Genomic DNA, 8,350 nt, shown 5'->3' on the forward strand with positions numbered 1-8,350 from the left:
AGTGGGAGGGGGGAGAGAATTGGAAGGGCAAAAGTGAAAAAACTCCACTTGTAAGGAAAAGGGGGGAAAAAAACCCCAAACAACAGAGAGAAAAACCCCACACAGACAAGCGGTACAAATGAAAACAACGGCTCACCGCCAACCGCCCGATGCCCAGCCAGCCGCAGCCCAGCAGCGGCCCCCCCGCCAACCGCCCCCCGAGTTTTATTTCCTGACGCCACAGGGTCTGTAACACCCCCTGGGTCCGCCGGGGTCAGCTCTCCCAGCGGTGCCCCCTCCCAGGCCCTCGCGCACCCCCAGCCCGCTCGCCGGCAGGGCGGGGCGAGGAGCAGCACAGCCCCCGGCGCGGTGCAAGCGCTGCGCAGCGGGAACTCACGCAGCCCCGCGTCACCGACGCCGTTTGCAGCACAAACCCAAAACGCAGGAGGAGGGAGAGCGGGGTGGGAGTGGGGTGCGGGGGAGCGGGAGGGGGGTGCCAGAGTTTGGGCGGGGGGCAACGGGCAGGTTGGCGGGGCAGGCAGCACCCCAGGGGTCCGGGGCAGAGGGGTTACGGGGAGGCAGTGCGGAACACGGGGGGTGGGAGGAGGGAGAGGAGAGAGGAGGGCAGTGCGGGCACGAGGTAGGAGGGCAGGGGATACGGGGGGCGCGTCGCAGGGAAAACCTCGCACGGGAAAGGCGGGGCGGACACCGGGAGGGGCGGGGGGGGACATGCGTGGGGGTGACCTACGCCAGGGGGTCCACCCGGGACCACCCACAGCAGAAAACTCGCCTGGGATGACCCGCAACAGATAATCCGTTCCCGATGACTGACCCTCGCTGGATAACCACGAGCGATGCCCCTCAAGGGGCTGGTGTTTCACCCCAAATCTTCCCCAAATCGGGGGGTGTTTTGCTTTTCCATAATATCAAAATTGGGGTTTTTTCCTTTTCCAAAACATTCCACCATTTGGAGGTTTTTCAACGCCTTTTCACAACAAAAATTGGTGGTTTTTGCTTTTTCGTTTTGTGCGTGAAAATGGGGTTTTTTTTGCTTTCCGGTTGCCCAAATCCAGGCGGATTTGGCTTTCCCGGGAGCTCCAATTTTTCCCCCAAAATTGCGGGCTTTTTTTTCCCCACCCCTTGCCGGCCCCGAATTAGGGGTTTTGTGGTATTTTTAGGCCATGGCGGCAGGTCCCGCTCTGCGTGCGCAGCCCTGCAGGGGAAAGTCCCTGTTGGGGGAACTGGCCCCCAATCAGGATGGGAACAGGCGGAAAAGGAGAACAGGGAAGAGGCAGCTTTTGAAAGCGCTTTTATATCTTCAATAGAGAGGTGTTTCGGGGCGGGGTGTGTGTGTGTGTGTGTGTGTGTGTGTGTGTGTCGAATTTTAAAATCCTTTCTGTAAACAGGGTTTCTTTGCATTTTAAAAACCTTATTATCAGAGACATTTACACTTAATGTATTTACACATATCTCTCTATATATATTTAGTGAATATATTTATGTTTCACTTATACCCCCCTATTTCCCACTTCTTATATATAATACCTGCTCAGACTATGGATCTGTTGACTTACATATTTTGAACACTTAAATGTCTTTATAGACTTCTCTATTTACACTTACATATATTTACACCTATATCTTTATAGACTTAGGTTTTAGACTTAGATGTCTATTTACACTTGTACATAATCTCTTAGATTACATATAATGTCTATGTAGACTCTCTATGTAACACGTAGTAAGTGTAGATAGCGGTATCTATTCAGACCTTTTTCTATTTTAAATTCCTTCATGTATAAAATGTATCATCCTTTTTGCATTTGGAAGTTCTTTATTTTTTGATTTATAGAGACGTGAGTTATTTTTGTATCTTAAAACCCTATATACATCTTTCGAATTTTTTTATACTCTAAAATCCTTTATATAATAGGGCAGATATAGGTCCTTATTTTGAAATCCTTTTGTACGTATAAATTAATATTATTTTTCAATATACGTAACAAGGAGAGATTTTTTTCTATTTCGAGGCCTCACAGATATATTTACAGTTTTTAAAAATTTTTGAACCCCCCCCCATGAATTTTCAGGCAATTTGGGCTGTGACCCCCTTTGGGGGGGGGGGGACACGGACCCCCATGACCCCCCATTCCCCACTCACCTGCTCCTCCACGGCATCATCACCCCCGTGGTGATGCTGGGGTGCCCCAAATGACATCATCACCCCTCCAGGCCCCCCAACCCCCCCTTTTTATTCACCCCCCCAAAAAGACACAAAACGAGGGAAACGGCCCCAACCGGCAGCTCGTTACTTTAATAATGCCGTTTACGTATGTACGCACGCACCCCCGCCAAAAAGGGGGGCTCTGCTAGAAAGATAAAGGAGGGGCGGCCCCCCCAAACGCTTGCAGCCCCCCCCAGCCCCCGTCCCGCAGGCTGCCAGCCGGCCCCTCACCCTCAGCACGCCCAACGACCGGCAGGCAAACCTGGGCCGGGGGTCTCTCCTGAGCACCACGGGACGCTCACAGCGAGGCATCTGAAAAACAAAAATCCCAACGGATATTTCAGCACGTTAAAAAAACAGCACCGAAGGCAGCAGAGGAATTCGGTCAGGATAAGGGAGAGGGTAGCAGTCGAGCTAAAGGAGGGTGCCAGGCAAACGGGTCAGCTCGAAATACAACGCCGCCTTTAAAAGCTCGAGCGATTCGAACGCTTAAAATCAGCGTGAAGACTAATTGACACGATTCTGAACGCGTCCTTCGCAGAGAAGTAAACGCTCTCGCTGGTGTCGGAAAACGCCTCGTCCCTTCCTTACAGCACCGCTGCAGGGAGATAACCCCGTGAGGCTGCAGGACAAGGGCGCGCCGTAATCAGCATCTACGCTCACGGATCCACCGCCGCAGCTCCAGCCCTTGCGCTGCTGCTGCTGCTGCTGCGCATCTCGCTCGCTTGGCCGATAAAGCTGAAAGTGAAGCGTAAAACTTTGAAGAGTAAAATGAAAAAGAAAGAACAAATCTCAGCAATTCATTTTATGCTAAAAAGGCGTGCGCACGCTTACAGACGTACAACGAGAAGACTCGTACTATAAAAATATTTGATTTTCCTTTTGCGTTCATTGAAATTGCGTAGCTGTGAATTCATACCGTTAAATTATCTACCTCCAAGCTACACAGCTATCGTTTGACCAGGGGTTTTGCGTGTGTGACATGACTAGGAGGGACGCCTGGCCAGCTGCGCCGAGACCGATGCTACCGAACTGCCGGGGAAACGCGCCGTCGAAAGCGAGACAGAAATAAAGTGCTTCAGAGCACTCTGCCAAAAGATCAGGAAAAAAGCCCCTAACGTTCAGTTGCCTCTCTTTTTAAACGTTTAGAGCAACTACCCAACTGCTTAAGCACACCTAATAAATTATACACTACAGCTATTTGGCAGTTGCAGTTTAAACAACGCAAGTCAGTTTGGAAATTAGACAATTTTAACTTTCTTTTTAAAATTTCATTTATGATAGAAAAATCAGTGAGATAAGAGATCTCCCATACGGTTTTACTTTTTTGGGGGGGGGGCAGGCGGTGGGGAATATCAAATCCCCGGTGCTGCAATACATCAGGCTACCAAAAAGGACTGGCAGGTTTGCTAACGCTGTTGGCTGTACCCAAGCGTGCGGAGGAACGCGTCTTTACGATCTCTCGACCGTTACACCCGAGAACCAAAGATCAGCCATACGTCGACTATTGGAAGATGTGCTGCGCTTGGGTCCTTGCAAGGAAATCGACTTAACTCCTTTTTTTTTTTCCAGAGAGAGTGAAAAGTCTCCTTGCAGATGACTTCTACTGCCAAGCACGTCATCTCTGAAGATCCATTCTGATGGGAAGTTTGTAAAAGGCAACTCCTTTGAATGAAAAAGATTTCCATTCTGGAAAATCTCTTTCCACCCGAAGTCAAAATTACGCGCTGCAGGTTAGGAAAAAGGACATTAGAGAATCAGTAACTCACCGAAAACACATCAGGACTCTCTGTCGCTAGTTACGAGGCTGCTACCGCTTCTCGGGAAAGCCTGGAAAACACACCGAAGCGACGCCGATTTGTCCCGTGTTGTCCACGCCTCTTCTTTGACCTTGATTGCTTTTAGCACAGATGCCAGTATCTCAGTAAGGTTTTCGAGTGCTCCTGTAAGGTATTTTAAACACTGACTGACTGAAAAAGCATAAAGCTTTTATCGTGAAAACAAAGCCTGTTTCTCCCGAACGTCCGAACTCTTACAAACGGTTCCTTTCCTCTTCTAGTCCAACATTATTTTCACAGCACCCTTTAATAGCAAGCGCACAGAAACAGAAGACTCTGCTTTCAGGAAGAGAAAACAGACGAAGGAAAGCAAGCCTTGAATAGGCGTACCACGCTCCAGAACAGACCTTTATTTTTAGTATTTGTGTTAAAATATTTCATGTTAAAAAAATCAGATAGAAGGAGAGCTGCCACATTCTTCGTGTTAACTGTAAAGTCCACACTACAAGCACCTTAGGAAAAATGCAGACACACATCACAGGCATACCTTGTACTTGCAGACCACTATGGATCCTTTCCATCCGTCTCGTACTTTCACGGCAGTTGACATTCTGCTGAGAGGAAAGGAAAAAAAAAAAAAAACAACAAACACGTTTAGCACAAAGCTTCCTTTTCTGTGAAGACTACAACTGAGTGGAGGAGAAAGTATTTTGCATCATCTTTGGTGCAGTTGTTGAGACAGGCCACTAGAGCTTCTGCATGTTTTAGACAACCGTGCCTTTTCTTTTGGCTCATCGGCAGCTTTAGAACTCACTTGCCTAGAGACGCGCAGGTGACAGGCACAGACACCTACGTACGTTTTCTCAAGCCTAAGTAGAGCCGCGATTTCCTCACCCGATACGTCCCAAGTTGAGTATTTTTGTTAAAGAGTACGGCAACCCGTCTGTCCTCGCGAACTCGCTGCAAAAGAGGAATCCTTTTTTCCAGGCCGTTTCTCCAAACGGTCGAGATCTTTGAAAACTGCAGTTGTGCCACCAAACCTGCTCAGGGTCCCTCCCAACCTTCGACCATCGTTAGATTTAACAGGCACACGCTCTATTCCGTCTTCCAACAGCAAAAATACATAACGCCCCCAGACCCCTAGCGCAACCCTACGGACGTCCACACACACCTCGCTGTTTTGATGAGGAGCCACTGAGCACCCCTGCGAGCACAGCGGGATCATGCGCAAGACCAGCGTCCTGGTTTCGGCTGGGATAGAGTTAATTCTCTTCCTGGTAACTGGTATAGCGCTGTGTTTTAGATTTAGGACGAGAAAAACGTGGATAACACGCTGATGTTTTAGTTGTGGCTAAGTAGCGCTTACGCTAGTCGGGGACTTTTCAGCTTCTCATGCCCTGCCAGCGAGAAGCTGGGAGGGACCTTAGCCAGGACAGATGACCCAAACCGGCCAAAGGGACAGTCCGTACCATATGACGTCACGCTCAGTACATAAGCTGGGGGAGTTGGCCGGGCGGCGGCGACTGCCGCTCGGGGACCGGCTGGGCATCAGTCGGCGGGCGGTGAGCAATCGCATTGTGCGCCGCTTATTTTGTATATTCTTTTATCGTTACGATTGTTTCCCCTTCCTGTTCTGTCCCATTAAACTGTCTTTACTTCACCCCACGAACTTCACTTTTTTTTCCAATTCTCTCCCCCACCCCACTTTGGGGGCAGGGGGAGCGAGCGAGCAGCTGCGTGGTGTTTAGCTGCCTGCCGGGTTAAACCACAACAACCAGCTTCACCTACGCCGATTTCAGCGAATGCAGCTTCTGAAGCTTTAAACTGAAAACCGTATCTTGACACTTTGCCGCGGCAGAAACGATCCGTAACTAGAACTCTACAAAAACGCAGTAACGCACATTGCAAACCCACAGCAGCGACAGCTTCAGAAATATTTCTACCGGGAACAAGGGAGAAAAACAATACAGTTTCATCTCACGCACAGGAAAGCAGCAGGCAGAGAAAAGGGTCGGCATTCGTAGCCCTTGCAGGACGCAGGCATTCTCCTTCCATTCCTAAACCCGCCTCTTAGGTCGAAACATCACAACACTACTACGGCAATATCGAGAGCAGGGAACAGCAGCCCTGCCGCTGGATGTGCTACTGACTGATGCTATTTACGTAGCAGGACACCTAGACAGAGGGGCACGTTTTTCCACACACAACCCTGAACTTCCTGAAAATTTAAGTTTACCAAAACGAGCCATTTGGAACACATTGCCAAACAATGTTTGGCAATAAAACTTTGATGTGTTTGATACACACAAATTTGGGGTAACTCGCTACTTGCTTCCTGCTGTTGTTGTTCTTCCTTCAGAAATTCTACTTGTAGCCAAGTTATTCGCTACCGGTTCAAGCATTTACCTTCCAGGTATTACCAGCACATCTACACAGGCGAGGAACTAAATCGCTCTTCTAAAACTACCCGAGTGAAAATTACAGCCACGAAAGAGGAGTGACAGAGAAGAAAAGGAGAGGTCAGGCAGCAAGAGAGCTCTGCAGGCTGCCACCAGTCAACATCGCACTCTTTTTAAAAAAAAAAAAAAACACAAACCAAAAAATAACACAAACACAAAAAGCCCACAAAAACCAACAACAAAACAAAACCTTGACGTTGTACCTTTTTTTTCTTTTGGAGCTCGTCCCTGTCTCAGCAGATTGTCTCGTCAGAGCATGAAATGCAGGTGATCCGTATCCCGATGACATCTGCACGCGATGAACACGTGTTCAGAAATAGTCCAGATCTGTAAGACCGGTGTCATTTGTGTGGTTTTAATAATCATAACTCCGTTTTATTGACCGATGCATTTGCGAGGAAACTAAGTAACTTTTAAACGTAGCCTCTCCTTGGGGAGAAAAATGCGTTAGGGAGTGAAAAAAATGATGATTCAGAGCTCCCAACCATGACGGAGCAGCGGGGAAATTAACGAAAGTGAAGGCCAACAGCAGCAACACGAAGCGACATTTGGCTTTAATTCTGATCACGTACTTAAGCGGCTCTCCAAGTCTATGCCTCGAGCCTATGAATGACTAGCCCTTTTTCGGAAGGACCAACTTTTTTCCTTAAAAGTCCTAGACTGAAGACTCCACTGAACAGAACGTGGATTGAGCCACAGGACAACGTGCCGTCAACACTCTCAGGAAAAAAAAATATCAAGTAAAAATCAAGTTTAAATATCAGTTTCCATCGTGTCTCATTCATTCCGTTTCTAGTGATACCTGGGTGCTCCAAAATTCACTCTCCTGACACCACGTAGTACTACAAATTGAGTTATGCCTATAAAAATAAAAGGCTATTTCCAACCTGCCCATAAAATCAGTATGAACAAACAGAAGAGAAACACTTGAACTTAAAGAAGGACACAGGCAGCTCTTAATTTTTCGTAGATGAAAGCTCATTCTTTTCCCTGAAAGGAAAACACTCGTAACTACCCAGGGTTAGTTACGCTAACGAGGGTACGTAGGCACGCTCTGTTCACGGCAATTGTTCATCAGCTTTTCTGCACCAGCAGCAAATTTGCCTTTTCCCTGGGTTTAACGGGGAGCACCTGCAGCGACCTTGAACGCGCCAATGTTTCTCCCGGCTCCCCCGGCCCCACACGTGCCATCACCTGAGCAGCAAGCGGCGTCAACCACGCAGGATTTTCTTCACGTGACGCAGAAGGTGACGCTGGGAAAAGAGGAGGCACAAAATGAACCTGTTTGTCACACCCAGCCAACAGCGAAAACCCAGGGAAGGATTCTGCCGTGCGGGGCCGGGCTGTGCACCCCGGGAGCTCCAGCCGGCCGGTTTCGCTCCCCTTTGCCGGGTACCGGGGAGACACCGCCGCCTCGTGCTGCCGCCTGCCCCCCGGGGGACCTCGCTTCAGCCCTCGGGAACGGGACCGGGAGAGACCCTCCACGCAAAGAGAGCGGATCCACGCGTGGCGTGGATTTAATCCCCGAGGGAAGAGCCCGGGCTCCCCGCTAGCAGAAGGACAACTCGCCTCCCTGCCGCTCGGAGCGCCTTGCCGGGGACAGCCCTGCCTGCGCCTGGCTGCTCTTCAGCCGTGCTGGGAGTGCAGTCTGGCCGACGGATGCTCCGGCAAACAGACACTGCAGCGAATCGCAGCTCCCGCTCGTTACAGCTGCTGGTAATTTTGCCTCTGGCTAAGGCATGCCCCAGACAGCGGACACCCCGTCTCGTTCCAGCTCCTGCTTGCGACGGTTCTGGCTAATTGAAGCTCCAGCTCTGCACCGTTGATTTCAGCTCCTTCTCCTTACAAGCTCCAGCTATTTGCAACAGCCTGGGCTTTTGACAAGGTCGTAAACCAATCGCCGTCAAAAC

The 8,350-nt window shown here is 49.6% G+C and overlaps 1 long non-coding RNA gene across 1 annotated transcript; it reads right to left on the bottom strand.

Moving 5' to 3' along the window:
• Nucleotides 1-2,259: 2,259 nt before the first annotated feature.
• LOC142083942 (uncharacterized) lies at nucleotides 2,260-5,128 on the bottom strand. The gene is made up of 2 exons (XR_012674192.1): nucleotides 3,973-5,128; nucleotides 2,260-2,941 (listed from the first exon to the last, which is right to left on the bottom strand). It is a non-coding gene; the product is annotated as an uncharacterized LOC142083942 (long non-coding RNA).
• Nucleotides 5,129-8,350: the final 3,222 nt, after the last annotated feature.

Source organism: Calonectris borealis, chromosome 6 (assembly GCF_964195595.1).
Source record: "Calonectris borealis chromosome 6, bCalBor7.hap1.2, whole genome shotgun sequence".
In the NCBI taxonomy this organism is placed as follows: Eukaryota; Metazoa; Chordata; class Aves; order Procellariiformes; family Procellariidae; genus Calonectris; species Calonectris borealis.